Below are 19155 nucleotides of genomic sequence, written 5' to 3'. Positions count from 1 at the left end.
GCTCTCCTTATTCCCAGTCTTTGCCTCCTGCCAATCAGCCACTGCTTTATTCATTCTAGAATCTTCCTTGTAATTCCATGGGCTCATAACTTGTTAAGCAGCACCATGTCAAAGACCTTCTGAAAATCCAATTACACAACATCAACTGATTCTCCTTTGTCTATTCTGCTTGTTATTTTTTCAGGGTTATGAAAGAGGTGGCTAAAGAATTTGTGGAGGCATTAGTATAATCTTTCAAGAATCACTCGATTCTGGAATTGTTCCAGAAGATTGGAAAATTGCAAATGTCACTCCACTTTTCAAGAAGGGAGAGAGGCAGAAGAAAGGAAACTATAGGCTGGTTAGTCAGACCTCAGTGGTTGGGAAAGCGTAGGAGTTGATTATTAAGGATGAGGTCTCTGGGTACTTGGAGGCACATGATAAAATAGGCTGTGGTCAGCATGGTTTCCTCAAGGGAAAATCTTGTCTGACAAACCTGTTGGAATTCTTAGAAAAAATAACAAGCAGAATAGACAAAGGAAAATCAGTTGATGGTGTGTGCTTGGATTTTCGGAAGGCCTTTGCCAAGGTGCCACACGTGAGGCTACAATGAAAATACAAAATAAAAGAGGCGCAAAGTGACTTGGGAATGCTTGTGCAGGATTCCCTAAAGGTTAACTTGCAGGTTGAGTCTGTGGTGAGGAAGGCAAATGCGATGTTAGCGTCATTTCAAGAGGACGAGAATATAAAAGCGAGGATGTAATGCTGAGAATTTAAAAAAAACACTGGTCAGGCCACACTTGGAGTATTGTGAGCAGGTTCGGGCCCCTTATCTTAGAAAGAATGTGCTGAAACTGGGGAGGGTTCAGAGGAGGTTCACAAAAATGATTTCAGGTATGAATGGCTTATCATATGAGGAGTGTTTGATGGCTCTGGGCCTGTATTCACTGCAATTCAGAAGAATGAGGGGTGACTCATTGAAACCTATCAAACAGTGAAAGGCCTTGATAGAGTGGATGTGGAGGGGATGTTTCCTATTGTGGAAGAGTCTAAGACCAGAAGACACAACCTCAGAATAGAGGGGTGTCCTTTTAGAAGAGAGATGAGGAAGAATTTCTTTAGCCAGAGATTAATGAATCTGTGGAATTAGTTACCACAGGCAGCTGTGGAGGCTAATTCTGTATGTATATTTAAGGAAGAGTTTGATATATTGGTCAGGGCATGGAGGGATATGGGGAGAAGGCAGGAGATTGGAGCTGTGAGGAGAAGTAGATCAGAGATGCATATCATATTTTTTTTTACTGAGTTAAGTATTGTATGTAATTAGTTTTGCTACAACAAGTGTATGGGACATTGGAAAAAAGTTGAATTTCCCCATGGGGATGAATAAAGTATCTATCTATCTATCTATCTATCTATCTATCTATCTATCTATCTATCTATCTATCTATCTATCTATCTATCAGACTTGATGGTACAAATGGCCGAATTCTGCTCTTATGTCTTATAGTCCTATAAGATGATAGAATTCACCCTAATGTTCTTGAAGGATAAGCTAAAGTCAGATGTATCAGTATTGCAGTCGAGTAAATGGAATTACAGAGCCATGAGAGCAGAGCTGGCCAAAATTGATTAGAAGGAGATATTACCAGGGATGATGGCAGAACAACAATGGCTGGAGTTTCAGGGAGCAACTTGGAAGGCATAGCATAGATACATCCCAAAGATGAAGAAAAATTCTAAAGGGAGAGTGAGGCAATTGTGGCTGACAAGAGAAGTCAAAGTCATGAAAAAAGCAAAAGGGAAGACATATAATATTGCAAAAATTAAAAATGAAATAAAATGTTTTTAAATGTACAAAGATGTTGGTAACTGCCATGTGATTTATATTGAAAACATGTACTGTACAAGCTGACTATGGGCAAATTAGAAATGTCACCGGTTATTATTAGAAAGTAACTCAATTTTCTGCTTTTAAGAGGGCTAAATTACCTAATTTTATAATTTTATTTAAAATAAGTTTGACATATTTTGAAAAACATACACTCAGTTGCCACTTTATTAGTATCTCCTGTGGTCACAGTGTGTGTGAGAGCTTTTAGCACATTGGTGTTTTGCTGCTGTAGCCTATTCACTTCAAAGTTCAATGTGTTGAGCATTCAGAGATGCTCTTTTGCATATCGCTGTTGTAACGTGTGGTTATTTGAGTCACTGTTGTCTTCCTGTCAGCTTGAACCAGACTGGCCATTCTCCTCTGACCTCTTACATTAACAAGGAGTTTTCATCCACAGAACTGCAGCTCACTGCAAGTTTTATGTTTTGCACACCGTTTTCTGAAAAATTCTAGAGACTGTTGCACATAAAAACCCATCCAATCAGCAGTTTCTGAGAAACCCCAACCGCCCCGTCTCAAAGAGCCAGAAGGGCCTATTCATGCTATATCTCAATAAATAAATAAATGGATGATTAGGTATTTGCATTAATGAGCAAATGCACAGGTATATCTAATAAAGTGGCCACTGAGTGCATAGATAACCGGTGATCCACAAATACAAGACTTAAAATGAGCATGAAACTTCCACAAAAATTTAATAGATAATTTCAATATGCTTCAGAATAGGCTTCAATGGTTCAATAGTTCCATTTAATATTAGAGAATGTATACAATATACAACCTGAAAACCTTACACTCCGCAGACATCCTCAAAACTGAAGAGATCCCCCAAAGAATGACAGAAAAAAATGGAAGAACCCCAAAGCTCCCTGCCCCCTCCCATACACAAGCGGCATCATCCTTCCCCTCCCCCACTTATTCTAGCATGAAACATCAGCATCCCGCCACCCACCATTATTATCGTGTAGTGTCTAGTTGCCAAAAATAAGCACATTTCAAGCTGTAATTTTGTTTCCCTCTCTTGTAGAGAGGCAAGGGAGTCTTGTATGGTCAATGTGCATGAACGTCCCAAAGCAATTTCATTTTGCCAGGTGGCATAATCTTGAAGCAGTGCCAGGTTATTCCAAGGAACTGTTGATGATTGACAAGCCATCTTGGAAAATCTGGTGACGAATGTTACCACTTGTCATTTGCCTTTGAATATTTGGTTGTCAGCCCCCATTATGGGTAATCCTGTTAAACCAACAGTGGAAAATTTATCACAGCTCAGCACGCTCAGCCAATTTAGCTCTCCTTAATGACTCACATAAACCCTCTGTGGACCTGCTAGATTTTCTCCAGCTTTGCTAAGTGGAGCCTGCTCACTGTGATATACAGTAAGAACAATCAAAGTTTCAAAGGGACCATGTTGGTACCTTCTGCAACTGTTTGCACACACAGCCCGGCTCTCCACCCTTAAAACACTTCTGGAAAACAACTGCAACTCGGCCAATCTCCCAGTGTAAGCATGTTTGCAGAATGAGCCAAATCAGCTGGATGTTCGGAGGCTGATAGTGTGATATTTTCAGCAGTTTATTCCAGTACTTCTGTAAAGCACGCTGGTGGGATTCCATCCATTATCTCACTAAATACAGTCATTCAGAAGTACAATTCCTTTGGCCCACCTAGTCTGTGTCAAACTGCCTGGTCCCGTTGACCTGTACCTGCACGTGATAATAATCAACCAATAACAGCACCAAAAAACTGTGCAAGATGTTATTTCCTCAAAATAAGACCATAGGAGCAGAGTGGCCCATCGAGTCTGCTCCGCCATTCCATTATTTATTAATCCTTTCAACCACATTCTCTGCCTTCTTGCTGTAACCTTTGACACCCTGACTAATGAAGAAACTCCGCTTTAAATACACCCAATAACTTGACTGCTGCTGCTGTCTATGGCAATGAATTCCATATTCACCACCCTCTGGTGAAAGAAATTCCTCCTCATATCCATTCTAAAGGGACATCCTTCTATTCTGAGGCTGTGTCCTCTGGTCCTAGACTCCCTTAGGTACGGACAAACCAGTATTAATCATCACCTTCTCACCTTTGTACTTTGGTCTGTGTAGTTTGGGCACCTGTTTGCTGTTTAAATTGCTTTCTCAGTATGCTCTGTCTCCTTCAAAGATTATAGAGTCATAGAAAAGTACAGCACAGAAACAGACCCTTCAGCCCATCTAGTCCATGACAAACCATGCAAACGGCCTACTCCCATTGACCTGCACCGGGACCATAGCCCTCCATATCCTTACCCTCCCTGTATCCAAACTTTGCTCACACACGCCACTTATGCTGGCAGCTCAATCCACACTCACATGACCCTCTGAGTGAAGAAGTTTCCCCTCATGTATGCCTAGAACTTTTCACCTTTCACCCTTAACCCATGACCTCTAGTTGTAGCCCCATTCAACCTCGGTGGAAAAAGCCTGCTTGTATTTTCCTTATCTATACCCCTCATAATTTTGTGTACCTCTATCAAAACTCCTCTCAGTCTTCTACATTCTAAGGAATAAAGTCCTAACCTATTCAGTCTTTCCTTATAACTCTCCAGACCTGGCAACATCCTTGTAAATTTTCTCTGCACACTTTCAAACTTATTGATATCTATTACTAGATATTATTAGAACTTATTGATACCTACTGTACTTATTGGTATAGTAAGTGACCAAAACTGCACAAATACTCCAAATTAGGCCTCAGCAATGTCTTATGCAACTCCAGTGTAACGTCCCATCTCCCGTGCTCAGAACTTAGATTTATGAAGGCCAACATGCCAGAAGCTTTCTGTGCGCAAAACTCTCACTACTCCCATTCCTCTTTCCAAACTGTATCCTTTCCCATTTTTTTTGCACCTTGGTAAATGTTACTGCAATATCAGCCTATCATTATTACACAGTGCACAATGAAAAGCAGCAACAACCAGGTTAATGGGCTTGCTTTAACACATTTCCACTGACCTTTTGAATATTTGCTTACCAATCTGACTAAATTGTTCAGTGTTCGTTTCAACTTCCAGCCTCAATAATGATTTTTTTAAAAAAAAATGATAATGGGTTACCACCATAAAGTGTGTTACTGAGTCATACAAATCAAACTGAATTTTGCAGTCTTCTTAGGCTGACAAATTTCTGTTGTCTGGTTAATGGTAACGCTGTGCAAAGACAGAGAAAATATCTGGTATGGTGGCTGGAATTTAGTAGAGGGAGTGCGGCAGTTGTACTATGATAGATATATTCCTGAGGAAAAGACTAAAGGTCGTGGGTGTGTGGAACATGCTGCCAGGAGTGGGGGTAGAGGCAGGTACATTAGGGGCATTTAAGAGACTCTTAGATAGGCATATTGATGATGGAAAGTGGAGGGCTGTGTTGGAGGGGAGGGTTAGATTGATCATTAGAGTATCCGAATCAGATTTAATATCACTGGCGTATGTCGTAAAATTTGTTGTCCTTTGTGGCAGCAGTACAATGCAATGCATAATAATAGAGAAAAAACTGAATTACAGTAAGTGTAATAGTTAAATTAGAGAGATGGTGCAAAAATAGAAATGAAGAAGTAGTGAGGTGGTGTTAATAGGTTAGAAGGTTGGCTGAAGGATCTGCGCTGTGCTGGACTGTTCTAAGTTCTAAGTAAGCCAGCCAGGAATCTCAAGTCCCATTGTGACAGTTTAAAATTATAAATTCAGTTTTAACCAGCAAAATACAAAATGGCATCGGTAAAATTCACCATGAAAGTGGTGGCACAGTGGGCAGGGTTGTCAGGAGTGCCCGGCCTTCATCAGTCATGGAAACATCACGTTAAAACGTGCAAATCGCTGACAAGACCCCATTCACAGTATTTATTTATTTATTGTTGTGTGCAGTTCTGCCCACCCATTAAGCTGGAAAGGGTGTAGGATGTTACTACGCTGTAGGGCTTGAGTTATAAAAAGAGATTTAGAATCTAGAGTCGTTCGGCCCATCTTGTCCATCCTGATCGAAGTTATCTACATCAAACGGTCCCGTTTCCCTGTCTTTGGCCCAGATTCCTTGCAGCTTTTTCTATCCATTTACCTGTCCAAATGTCTTTTAAATCCTGTAATTGTCCCTCTCCCCCACCCACTCCATCTGGCAGCACATTCCATGCACCTGCCACCCTCTGTGTGGAGAAACCTTCCTTTTAAATGATTCCCTTACACCTGGAACACTCATGCCCTCTACCTTTAAACACCCCTACCCTGGGGAAAAGACTGACCATCCACCTTATCTATGCCCCTTCAGATTTTCATGAATCTCTGTCAGCTCACCGCTCTGCCTCCTTTGCTCCAGGGAGAAAAATAGTCCCAGCCTGTCTGGACTCAACTTAGGACTCAAATCCTCCAGTCCTGGAAAAGTTCCATCGTTGTGGAACTTTTCTGCAGCTTAACGATGCCTTCCTGGACTCAAGTGACCAGAGCCATTCGTGACACCCAAATGCAGTACAGCTGTAACATGACACCCCAGCTATTGTACCCAGTGTCCTGATCAAAGAAGACAATTTTGCCAAGTATCTTTCTCGCCACCCTATTTACCTCTGTCTCCACTTTTAGGGAACCATGTACCTATAGCTCTAGCCACTGTTCTACTTTCCAAGGCCCTGACAACTCCTGGCCTGGTTTCACTTAACAGCAACACAATACTGATAAAATCCCTTCACTGAAAGGTTCTGACATAGATACCTACATTATATTAAGATGTAATTGGCTGAAATATATCAAAGCTTGCAGCGGGATCTGGACCAACTGGAAAAATAGACTGAAAAATGGCAGTTGGAATTTAGTGTAGACGAGTGTGTGGTGTTGCTCTTCGGGAGGACCAACAAGGACACTGAGAAGAAGGGCACAGATGAGTGCGGTAGAACTAAGGGATCAGGGAATACAGATCCATAATTCCTTGAAAGTGGCGTCACAGATATATAGGGTTGTAAAGAAAGTTTTTGGCACATTGGCCTTCATAAATCAAAGTACTGAGTACAGGAGTTGGGACGTTGTATTGAAATTGTATAAGATGTCGGTGAGACCTAATCTGGAGTATTGTGTGCAGTTTTAGTCACCTACCTACAGGAAAGATGCAAATAATATTGACAGAGTGCAGAGGAAGTTTACAAGGATGCTGCCAGTACTTAAGGACTTGAGATATAGGGAAATTGAACAGATTAGGAGTTTATTCCCTAGAGTGTAGGAGAATGAGAGGAGATTTGATAGAGGCATACTAAATTATGAGGTTAGATGAAACCAAGACTAGAAGTCATAGGTTAAGGATGAAAGATGAAATGTTATTCACTCTGAGAGTGTGGAATGAGCTGCCAGGAGAAGTGGGGGATGCGGTTTTGATTTCAACATTTAAAAGAAATTTGGATAGGTACATGGATGGGAACAGTATGGATGGCTATAGTCCAGATGCAGGTCAATATGACTAGGCAGAATAATGCATGGACTAGATGGGCCAAAGGGCCTGTTTTTGTGCTGTAGTGCTCTATGTAAGAGAAAAATGTCTTGACACAGCAGAACGTCTAGGTGGTTGAAACAGTACAAGCCCTAATGAAATTATCTTCTGATAGTTCACTGGTGGCCTGAGGAATGGGAATGTCCAATCAAAAAATGAAGAGACACATACCAATATTTGCTACACGCACTGCCAGCAACAGAGCTCTGCTGTGTAAAGTTGCTGCATATATGAAAATAACTTAACAACTGCAGTTTCAATGATTAATTGCACTAATTTAATGTGTTTGTGTAGTGGGAAACCTTGTTTATTGGAGCTCTGAGCTGCCAGCAACTGGACATAATTGATTTGGGATTTCGGAGATTTCATTATGCAATTTGAAAGCCGTGTAAATTCCAGAGGGAGCAAGGAAGGGCTTGTAAGAACACATCAAGAAGTTTGTATCTTCAGAGATCACTGTAATTCCTTACACATTTACCACCTGTCTCTATGAAAATTACTTATATCTTACATGTTATTACATTAACCAGTTAGTATCAGAGTTAATGCTTCACACGACTTTCTCCCCACCCTTTTCTTCCCACATTATTAAAATATGCTTCAGTTTCTCCCTGCCTCCTGTACTTGTTTATCTTCCTGTTGAATATGTTGACATTTTTGCCTCAGCAGTTCCATGTGGGAGATAGCCCCTGACGTTTGAAATCTCTTCTGAATTTCCTGACGGTGTCAAGGTGACTGATTGGAGTTTTGGTCTAGAGGACAGTTGAGAGTAATGGGGAACAGGCAGAAATATGGAGCTCAAGGCAGCCACAATCTGACTGAATGGCTTGGGGGCCAAGTTACCTCTGTTTTCTCTGGTTATGAGTCTGTGCCGGTCTTACAAAAGGCCTGTTGAAGGTTCATGCACATGACATTCACGGAGTTACTCAAAGATAAGAAACCTATCTCTACTTTTGGATCTGTTCTACCCTGTTCATACTAGTAACAGATGTGATCCTCCAGTCATTTGCTATGACTTAATTCACCTTTGTAAGGTTTGAGATCGCTGTTACTTTTTAGACTTCAGGCATATCGAAACAAGACCAAGAGATTTACATGCCTTAACAACTACCGTCCAGTGGCTCTGACATCATCAAGTGCTTTGAGAGGCTGGCCACGGCATACATTAACTCCAGCCCCCCAGACAATCTCCACCCACTGCAATTCACTTACAGCTGAGAGAGGTGGGCACCATCTCCCTGGCTCTACACTCATCTCTGGATCACTATGTTAGACTATTGTTTACTGACTCTAGCTCCACCTTCAGTAACATAATTCCAAGCAAACCCATCACCAAACTCCAGACCGTGGGAGTCATCAGCTCCCTTGGCAACTGGATTCCGACTTTTGGACCAACAGACTGGATTCTGTAAGGACTGGCAGCACCTCCAGCATGATCACTCCAAACACTGGAGCTCGACAAAGTTGCATCGTCAGCCCTCTGCTCTACTGCCCGTACACGCCTGACCATGTGGCCAGGCTCTGCTCTAACTTCATATACCATTTTGCGGATGATACCACTGCAGTGGCCATGTCTCAAATAACGATGAGTCAGAGAAGAGGAAGGAGATAAAGAGCTTAGTAACACGGGGTTATGACAACCTGTCCAACAACGTCAGCAAAGCAAAAGAGCTGGTTATTGACTTCAGGAGAGGGGGCATGCACACACTCCTGTCTACGTCAACAGTCTCAGAATAGAAGGACGTCCATTTAGAACAGAGATGATGAGGAAGTTCTTTAGTTTGAGGGTGGTGAGTCTGTGGAGTTTGTGGCACAGGTGGGTTTGGAACACAAGTCATAAAGTATATTTAAAGAGATGTTGATAGATTCTTATCTAATAAGGGTGTCAAAGGGTACAGGGAGAAGGCAGGAGAATGGGCTTGGGAGGGATAATAAATCAGCCATGATGGAACGGTGGAGCAGACTCGATGGGCCAAGTGACCCTATATCTTCTCGTATGTCTCACGGTCTTACATCAACAGTGCTGAAGATCAAAGGGTTGAGAGCTTCGAGTTCCAGAAATTGAACCTGTCCTAGTTCAACCACATAGAGGCCACACTCATGAAAACTCACTGACCCCTCTTCTTCCTTAGGAGGCTAAAGAAGTTTAGAATGTCCCCATCAATCATTTCCGATTTTTACCAATGCACCATAGAAAGCATCATATCTGGAAACAGCATGGCTTTGCACCTTTCAAAAGGGGTGATGAGTACAGGACTGGAGGTGTTATATTTGGAAGCACATAGTATATGGAATAAGGTGGATGATCTTGTAGCGCAGTTAGAGACCGGCAGGTGTGACGTTGTGGGCATCACTGAGTCGTAGCTAAAAGAAGATCATAGTTGGGAGCTTAACATCCAAGGATACACATTGTATCAAAAGACAGGTAGATAGGCAGAGGGAGTGGGGTGGCTCTGTTAGTAAAACATGAAATCAATTCCTTAGAAAGAGGTGACATTTGATCAGAAGATGTAGAATCCTTGGGAGTAGAGTTAAGAAACTGCAAGAATAAAAAGACCCTTGTCATATTCAGGCCTCCGAACAGTGTGATACAAGTTATAATGGGGGATAAAAAAAGGCATGTAAAAAGGGAAATGGTATGATAGTCATGACAAATTTCAATACGCAGGTACGTGTAGGTTGTGAAAATTAGGTTGGTGCTGGATCGCAAGAGATGGAATTTGTAGAATGCCAACAAAATTGCTTTTTAGATCAGTTTGTGGTTGAACCCACTAGGGAAAAGGCAATTCTGGGTTGGATGTTGTGCAATGAACCAGATTGGATAAGGGATCTTGAGGCGAAGGAACCCTTAGGAGACAGTGATCATAATATGATAGAATTCACCCTGCAGTTAGAGACTAAGAAGCTAAAGTCAGATGTATCAGTATTCCAGTGGATTCAGATGTTTCAGTATTACAGTGGAGTAAAGGATATTACAGAGGTATGAGAGAGGAGCTGCCAAAGTTGATTGGAAGGAGATATTAACAGGAATGACAGCAGGAGAGCAATGGCTATTAGCAGGAAGGTAGAGGATTAAGGAAGCTTCAGAAACCAACAAAAGGCAAGTAAAAATCCCATAAAGTGAGAAAAGATGTAATATGAAGGTAACAACAACACACACAAAATGCTGGTGGAACACAGCAGGCCAGGCAGCATCTATAGGGAGAAGCGCTGTCGACGTTTTGGGCCGAGACCCTTCGTCAGGATTAACCAAAAGGAAAGATAGTAAGAGATTTGAAAGTAGTGGGGGGAGGGGGAAATGCGAAATGATAGGAGAAGACCGGAGGGGGTGGGATGAAGCTAAGAGCTGGAAAGGTGATTGGCGAAAGTGATACAGAGCTGGAGAAGGGAAAGGATCATGGGATGGGAGGCCTCAGGAGAAAGAAAGGAGAGGGGGGGGGAGCACCAGTGGGAGATGGAGCTCAGGCAGACAACTAAATATGTCAGGGATGGGGTAAGAAGGGGAGGAGGGGCATTAACGGAAGTTAGAGAAGTCAATGTTCATGCCATCAGGTTGGAGGCTACCCAGCCGGTATATAAGGTGTTGTTCCTCCAACCTGAGTTTGGATTAATTTTGACAATAGAGGAGGCCATGGATAGACATATCAGAATGGGAATGGGATGTGGAATTAAAATGTGTGGCCACTAGGAGATCCTGCTTTTTCTGGCGGACCGAGCGTAGGTGTTCAGTGAAACGGTCTCCCACTCTGTGTCGGGTCTCACCAATATATAAAAGGCCACACCGGGAGCACCGGACGCAGTATACCACACCAGCCGACTCACAGGTGAAGTGTCGAGACCATCTCGGTGGGGGATGGAGGTACATAGGGACTGGACGTCCATGGTGAAAATAAGACGGTGGGGGCCAGGGAACTTAAAATCATTGAAAAAATTCAAAGCATGAGAAGTGTCACGAACATAGGTGGAAAGAGATTGAACAAGGGGGGATAAGACAGTGTCAAGGTATGCAGAAATGAGTTCAGTGGGGAAGGAGCAAGCTGAGACAATAGGTCTACCTGGACAGGCAGGTTTGTGAATCTTGGGTAGGAGGTAGAAACGGGAAGTGCGGGGTGTGGGAACTATGAGGTTGGTTGCAGTGGATGGGAGATCCCCAGAGCTGATAAGGTTGATGATGGTATAGGAGACAATGGCCTGGTGCTCCTTAGTGGGGTCATGATCAAGGGGTAAATAAGAGGAGGTATCAGAGAGTTGTCGCTGTGCCTCGGCCAGGTAGAGGTCAGTACGCCAGACAACAACAACTCCCCCCTTATCAGCAGGTTTTATAGTGAGGTTGGGATTGGTGCGGAGGAAGCAGAGAGCAGAGCGTTCGGAAGGAGTGAGGTTGGAATTGGAACAGGGTGTGGTGAAGTCAAGACAGTTGATGTCCCGTCGGTAATTAGCAATAAAGAGACCCAGAGCAGGCAGAAGACCAGAGTGGGGTGTCCATGAAGAGGAGGAGTGTTGAAGACGGGAGAAGGGGTCATTGGTGGGGGTAGGAGAGTATGAAGGTAAGCTATTTTCTAATATAAAAGAGGAGAACAAAAGGATTACAGAGATACGAGAGAGGAGCTGGAAACCGCTGTCTACACTTCTCACTGGCTCAGTAAAGCAGCCATCATAATCAAAGACTCTTCCATGCCCCAGACATTCTGTCTTCCCCCTCTTCTATTAGATAGACAATACAAAAGCCTGAAAGCACACACCATCATGCTCAAGGACAGCTACTACCCCACTGCTGTAAGACTATTGAATGGTCCCCTAGTAAGATGGGTTGTTGATCTCACAATCTACCTGGTTATGATCTTGCACCTTATTGTCTACCTACAGAGCAGTTTCTCTGTAGTTGTTGCAATTTATTCTACATTCTATTTTTTTTTACCTTGTTCTACCTCAATGCATTGTGTAATTAATTAATCTCTATGAACAGTGTGGAAGACAAGCTTTTCACTGTATTTCAGTACATGTGACAACAACAAACCAATTCCAATTCTTTATGGACCATTTTTGTAAAACAAGGCATCTTCTTGATTGCATGCATCTGTCTTGGTTCAACACTACTTTTTAGAAATGTTTCTTGTAGACCTGTGACTAGTGGTGTGCTGCAGGGATTGGTGCTGTGTCCCTTGTTTGCCATTTATATCAACAATCTGGATGATAATGTCAGCAACTGGATCAGCAAATTTTCAGATGATACCAAGATTGAGGGTGTAGTCAACAGCAAGGAAGATTATCAGAACTTGCAGTGGGATCTGGACCAGCTGGGAAAATGGCAGATGAATTGTAACGCAGAAAGTGTGAGGTATTGCACTTTGATAGGACCAACTAGCATAGGTCTCACATAGTGGATGGTAGGGCACTTATGAATGCTACAGAACAAAGGGATCTAGGAATACAGGTCCATAATTCATTGAAGGTGGTGTCACGGTAGACAGAGTCATAAAGAAAGCTTTTAGCCTTCAGAAATCAAAGTATTGAGTACAGGAGATGGGATGTTATGTTGAAATTGTATAAGACATTGGTGAGGCCTAATTTGGAGCATTGTTTGTAGTATTGATCACATATCTACAGAAAAGCTGTAAATAAGATTGAAAGAGTACAAAGAAAATTTACAAGGATGTTGCTGGGATTGGAGGACCTGAGTTATAAGGAAAGATTGAACAGATTAGGACTTTATTCCGTGGAACATAGAATACTGAGGAATACAAAATTATGAGGGGTATAGATAGGGCAAATGCAAGCAGGCTTTTACCACTGAGGTTGGGTGGGACTACAACTAAAGGTCATGGATTAAGGGCAAAAAGTAAACATTTTAAGGGGAACATGAAAAGAAACTTCTTCACTCAGAGGGTCATGAGTGTGGAATGAGCTGCTGGCGCGAGTGATACATGCCAGTTTGATTTCAACCTTTAAGGGAAGTTTGGATAGGTACATGGATGGTAGGGGAATGGAGGCTAATGGTCCCGGTGCAGGCGAGTGGGAGAAGGTAGTTTAAATGGTTTGGCATAGACTAGATGGACCGAAGGGCCTGTTTCAGTGCTGAGTTTTCGTATCATTCTATAACTGTGCATCGGTGCCCTTCTCTTTTCCTTTCTCTCAATATTAAAGTTGTTCCTAGATCCTTCTGTAACCAATTTAGTTCAAACTCTTGACCATTAGTTGTTTTATTTACTTTAATTTAAGGGATTCTTCGATAGGCACATGGATTATGAAAAAATTGGTGGGTTTTATTTTACTTTTTTGAGATACAATGGCCCCTCATGCTGTGCTGCCCAGCAACTCACCTATTTATGTCTAGCCTAACCACAGGACAATTTACAATGACCCATTGTAAATCTACTAACTAGTTCATCTTAGGACTGTGGGAGGAAACCGGAGCACCTGGAGGAAACCCCCACAGTCACAGGGAGAATGTACAAACTCCTCACAGACTGCAGCTGGAAATGAACATGGGTCACCTGTACTGTGCTAACCACTACGCTACAGGTTCTGGACTGCATAGGAGAGAAGGGTTAGATTACTTAAGGAATGGGTTTTATAGAGGTTACCACAACATCATGGGCTAAATGGCCCTTGCTCTGCTCTGGTGTTTCATTTGCTTGAGGAAAGCCCTTCAGTAGTTGACACTATGCTATATCTTATGCTATTGATTTCAATGTACAGATTGGCCATGGGAGAACAGAAGTCTGCGGCGTCCTTGATAAAGGAGCAACATTATTACCTTACTGAATTGTCAGCTACAGAACATAACCAGGTATTGAATTAATGTGAGTTTCCTATTACAATACCATACCATTCTTATCTGTACCTTCAATCCTCCACCAATCAGAATACAGTTTGTTCTGTTCACTCTGCTCAGTGTAAATATCATTACGACTGTCCAAATGCAAGTCAGCTAGCACACTTTGAATGAACAATAATGATTTGGATTTAAAATCAAACTTCACTTGTACAAAACCACCCCAGCAGCCAGTTGCCAAACTCCAAATGAAATCTAAATTCTTCAAATTACCTATTTCAGAGAGTTTGCCAGAAATTAAAACTATAAACACAAGAGATTCTGTGGATGCTGGAAACCCAGAGCAACACACACACACACACACACACACACACACAAAATGCTGGAGGAACTCAGCAAGTCAGGCAGCAACTATGAAGTGGAATAAACCGTCGACGTTTCGGGCGAGACTCTTCATTAAAACAACTAATCATTTGTCATTTTTGCAGTGTCTGCTAATAAAGGTAAATAAAGGGGAGCATAATTATTCTCATGTACAAGATAACGTGAAAAGTTACATGTGATGGTGGTTAGACCTGCACCTGTATATTGTTTATGTTATAGGAGTTCAGTAAGAACAGAAATCCGCTTTCGGTCCCCACGCATCTGACCCACTGCAGTAACATCAGGCAGTGGATGAGATCTGGAAACAGTTTTCTGTCCTTGCGCTGCTTGTTCCATTTGGTGGGGGGAGAAAAGCATCTTCAGGACATGAGAGCAAGTGGGAGAAGACACGGTAAAGAACAAGGAATACTGGAAGGAAGGAAGAATCTACAGTGCCTTACAGTGCACTCTAAGAACCCCGGAAAATATACAGAACTTCACAGTGCACCGTATACACAGTGAAAAGTATTCAGCGCTCACAATTATTTCCACATTTTATAGTCTCGTCGTCTAAATGTAAAATATATTGAAAGAGGATCAGGATGCCTGGTTGTAATATTACTGTCAACAGAGGGTTGGGAGCTGTATACTTTTACAAGGCACTGGTACACCGACCACCAGTACAGTTCATTTTTGCAGGATCCTCGTCATTAAATAAATGCCTTGAAGAAACCAGGTCCCGACATTAAATTATAACAAAAAAAAACTTACCCAGAATATTCTTTTCCCTGTGGTGTAATCCAAGAAACAAAATTATCTGAAAATAATCTTCAACAAGATGTCAATTCATGCAATCCACCAAGACAGCAATACTGGGATTCCTGGATGTCTGAGAAAAATCTTCATTCATCTCTCGTCAAAATTCACCACAGTATCCAGTTGGCTGGTCTGTTTTAACCTATCCCTGAATGACCACGGTCATTAATTTTTAACAGACTGCTGCCGCCGTGGGGATATTAGCAAAGTGGAAATGATTTCCAGGGTTGTGATCGCACCTGAGGGCTTCCGAGTTGGACTTTGTGCCGCTCTTCACCTGATGAAACCTTCAGGCGGCGACGGTCTCGCTCGGCAGCGAGTCGCAGGGGCTGTGTGCAGCAGCGAGGCGTTACCGCCACGGTGGGCAGCGACACACACACAGAGCCCGCATCTGCACCGGGATGCAGCGGCGCCGGCAGGTGCTCGTATACTTCAGTGTGGAATTTACAAAAGAGAGGCCAGTCATCTTGGGTTTATACCATAAAGAATATTGAAGGAGAATGTTTACGGGAATTACTATTACCAAAGAAACAAACAAAAAAATAGGCGCGTAGGTTCACCAGAATAAAACCACAAGATGTTATTAATTTGATCAATTTAACAGAGGACGGGAGCTAACAGTTTTGCGCTGGAACGAACACTAATTCCCCTTCACCGGGGCACTGGGGAACGGACGGAGAGCTTCCCGCACACACTGATACAGCTCCCGTTCAGACGCCGCAATACTGCGATGCAACGATCCCACGCTTATAATTCAACTTAAAAATACGAGGGATAGTTGCTGTTCAAAAATAACGACTTACCGAGGGCTGCCCCTTAATGAAAGGAGGAAATACCGCAGGATCTTTGACCTGAAACGTTATCGCCCGTATCGCTCGATCCGCCAAGTAGCGTTAACGTTACTCATTAAACCCACGGTTCTGGTGCAGAGATGGAAATCTTGCCGCCCAGTTGTCTTAAAATCCACTTATCTTAAGGGTCGGCTTGAGGTTCGCATGTCTGAGGAAGTTAGGTTGAGCGAGCTACGGCTTTTTGGAGTGAGGGAGGATGAGAGGTGACTTGACAGAGGTATACCAGATGGTAAGAGGCACAGATCGAGTGGACAGCCAGAGACCCTTTGCGAGGGTGGAAATGGCCAGTACAGCGGAGCATCATTTTAATGAACTGATAAAGGGTGTCGCCCCGAAACGCCAACTGTTCTTTAACTTCCGTAGACGCTGCCTGACCTGCTGAATACCTCCAGCATTTTGTGCGCGTTGCCCTGGATTTCCAGCATCTACAGAATTATAATTTTAATGTGATTGGAGGAAAGTATGGGGGGTTATCAGAGTTCAGTTCTTTGGACGGAGAGCAGAACACGCGGGCGGGGGGTGGGGGTCGAAGCCAGATACATTAGGGGCAGTTAAGAGACTCTTAGAAAGGCAGGTGGTTGAAGGAAACATGTGTTATGTGGCATGGAAGGGTTTGATTGAAGGTCGGCTCAACACAGTGGGTGGGAGGGCCTGTATTGTGCAATGTTCTGTGTAAATATCTGAGTTCGTGCTTCTGGAGGCAGGAATCCCGCCGGGAATCCTGGCGCATGGAATTTTGGTCTCATGAATGGTCAGGATGAACAGGTTACTGAATGTTTCACCTTCCTGGAAGCGTCTGAGGAAGGATCTCTCAACGGAACCCTTCCCTCCGTTTCGCTCTTCATAGTTGCTGACTGACCTGCGGGGTGTTTCCAATATCATCTCAAACACGAGGCAGTCCTGACGAAGGGTCACGGCCCGAAACGTCGACTGTACTTCCTATAGATGCTGCCTGGCCTGCTGCGTTCCACCAGCATTTTGTGTGTGTTGCCTCCAATATTATCTGTTGTTTCTTGTTGTTTCAGATTCCCAGTATCTGCAGCGTTTTTGCCCCACTAATGAGGAAACATTGTTGGTTGGTCTAATTCCAAGAAGGTTACAAAATGCTTTATGTGTTTCCCAAAGTCTATCTCTCTCAACACACATGGACCCGAGATCCCCACGCGTTCTCCCGTATTCTACCCCCGTTTACAGACCAGGCGTCCCCCTCGGATTCTCCGGATACAAACCAACGCTGGATAAAATGCATCTGTATTTGTCACATGTACATCGAACCACAAAGCGCAATGTGTCGTTTGGTCAGGTTAACAAGGGACAACTTATAGGGACGAATTACTTTCCCAGCCCGCGTGCTTTAGGGATGTGGGGGAATCAACACGGGTCATATCTGGGTTCCATTCTCCGCTCCAGACTCCACACCGACAGCAGCGGAGGTGAGAATGGAGCCCAGATCACCGCAATACCACTTGCTCGGCCCATCCTAAATGCAGCCACATCTTCCTCCAGGAGATACCTTTTAAAATATATCAGTGCCACAATACTGAGCGATCAACGTTCTTTATGTTGCCGTCACCCTGTCTGTTGCATGCTTCCGACCAGGTGTGAGGCTGCCCTCCCGGGGACACAACCATGAGTGTCGAAGGCCCTGTTCCATATAAAAGAAATCGGTTCTGTTGCCCATAAACAGGAACCAGTTGCTGCTTTTATTTTCCAAACACCGACCAGAGATATTTGATTATGTGCTTACTCTTCAGACCATAGACTCTTTAGACCAACTGTACAGGACCTTCAGCCTACCAGGTTATGCTGACATTTTAACCAGCTTCAAGATCAATCCGACACTTTTCCATTCATCCGTGTGTCTATCTAAAAGCCTCTTAAATGTCCCGAATATATTGCGATCATTCAAGTCCAGTATTATGTTCTACTGTGATGTGCGATGAGCAAACCATGGGGAGATGGAGTCCAGAGTTGACCCCCCTGTGAACTATGCTGCCTACGAGAGAGAGAGAGAGAAGAGGGGGGAGGCATCCTGCTGCAGATGCTGATAATGAGAGAGAGAGAGGGATGATTTAGTATTATGGGTTTTTCAATAATTGTTTACTTTACTCCAAGGACACTTGGCCTGCTTGTGTGGATTCCTGCTGAGACAGCAAGGCGGGACCAGGTGATGGACATGGACAGTTGATGGATGGCTGGTACCCCATCAGGGGAGATAAAAAGTGAGTCTGCTGAGACACAGGCAGACTCACCATGGGACACTGGAAGAGCATTGTGCACCCACGCGAAGGTGGGGGTTGGGAGGATCGATCAGAGGCTCACAGTGTGTGAAGGCAGACCGGTGGGGGCTTGTGTGTGTGTCCACCCTCGCCGGGGTGACAGGCTCACCACTGAAGAACGATCTGGACTGGTATGGAGGGGTCACAGTTGGTGACCACAGCAGGACAAGAAGACAACAGAAGGTTTGCCTGCAACTGCATCACCTCTCTCTCTCTCTCTCTCCAACGGTACACCAGCAACTACCTCGACTTAAACTAAACTGAACTGAACTGAATTCTGCACTATCTTAAGACTATTCATTTACCCCTAGACTTCGACAGAGCTTGGTTTTTGATTCCTATTTCCACACTTCTGTATATATCATTGCTAACCTGTTTTATATATTTGCATTTTTATAGTACTGTATTATTTAGTTTACTAATAAACACTTTTAGTTACAGTAATACCAGACTCCAACGTATTATTCCATTTCTGCTGGTTTGGTAACCTGGTCACGGGGTACGTGACACTACTAAAAAGTTATCCCCACGGGACGTTAGGGTAGATTCCCTTAATGGAGAACGCCCATGCTTGACTTGGTTGAACGTCGGAAGGCTGATGCATAGACAGCCACACACGGTCCTTGGCATATCGGGGTCAGGGTCCAGTGACATGGATTCCAAGACGACTGGGGACCTTTCAATGTTGTAGCCTTCCTCT

At 43.4% G+C, this 19155-nt stretch overlaps 1 protein-coding gene across 2 annotated transcripts in view; it reads right to left on the bottom strand.

Annotated features, from left to right (window-relative positions):
• ankrd34bb (ankyrin repeat domain 34Bb) overlaps positions 1 to 19155 on the bottom strand; it is a 40653-nt gene that overhangs the window by 8062 nt on the left and 13436 nt on the right. The window contains exon 1 of one of the 2 annotated variants that reach the window (XM_073067330.1): positions 16129 to 16586. The exons of the other annotated variant lie outside the window; for it this stretch is intronic. The gene's annotated coding sequence lies outside the window, so the exon portion shown is untranslated. Of the gene's footprint in view, positions 1 to 16128; positions 16587 to 19155 lie in introns of those variants that run through there. 2 annotated transcript variants of the gene reach the window in all.

This window comes from Hemitrygon akajei, chromosome 2, assembly GCF_048418815.1.
Source record: "Hemitrygon akajei chromosome 2, sHemAka1.3, whole genome shotgun sequence".
Classification (NCBI taxonomy): domain Eukaryota; kingdom Metazoa; phylum Chordata; class Chondrichthyes; order Myliobatiformes; family Dasyatidae; genus Hemitrygon; species Hemitrygon akajei.
The sequence above is the reverse complement of the archived record's forward strand: the minus strand, read 5'-3'. Positions and strand labels throughout refer to the sequence as shown.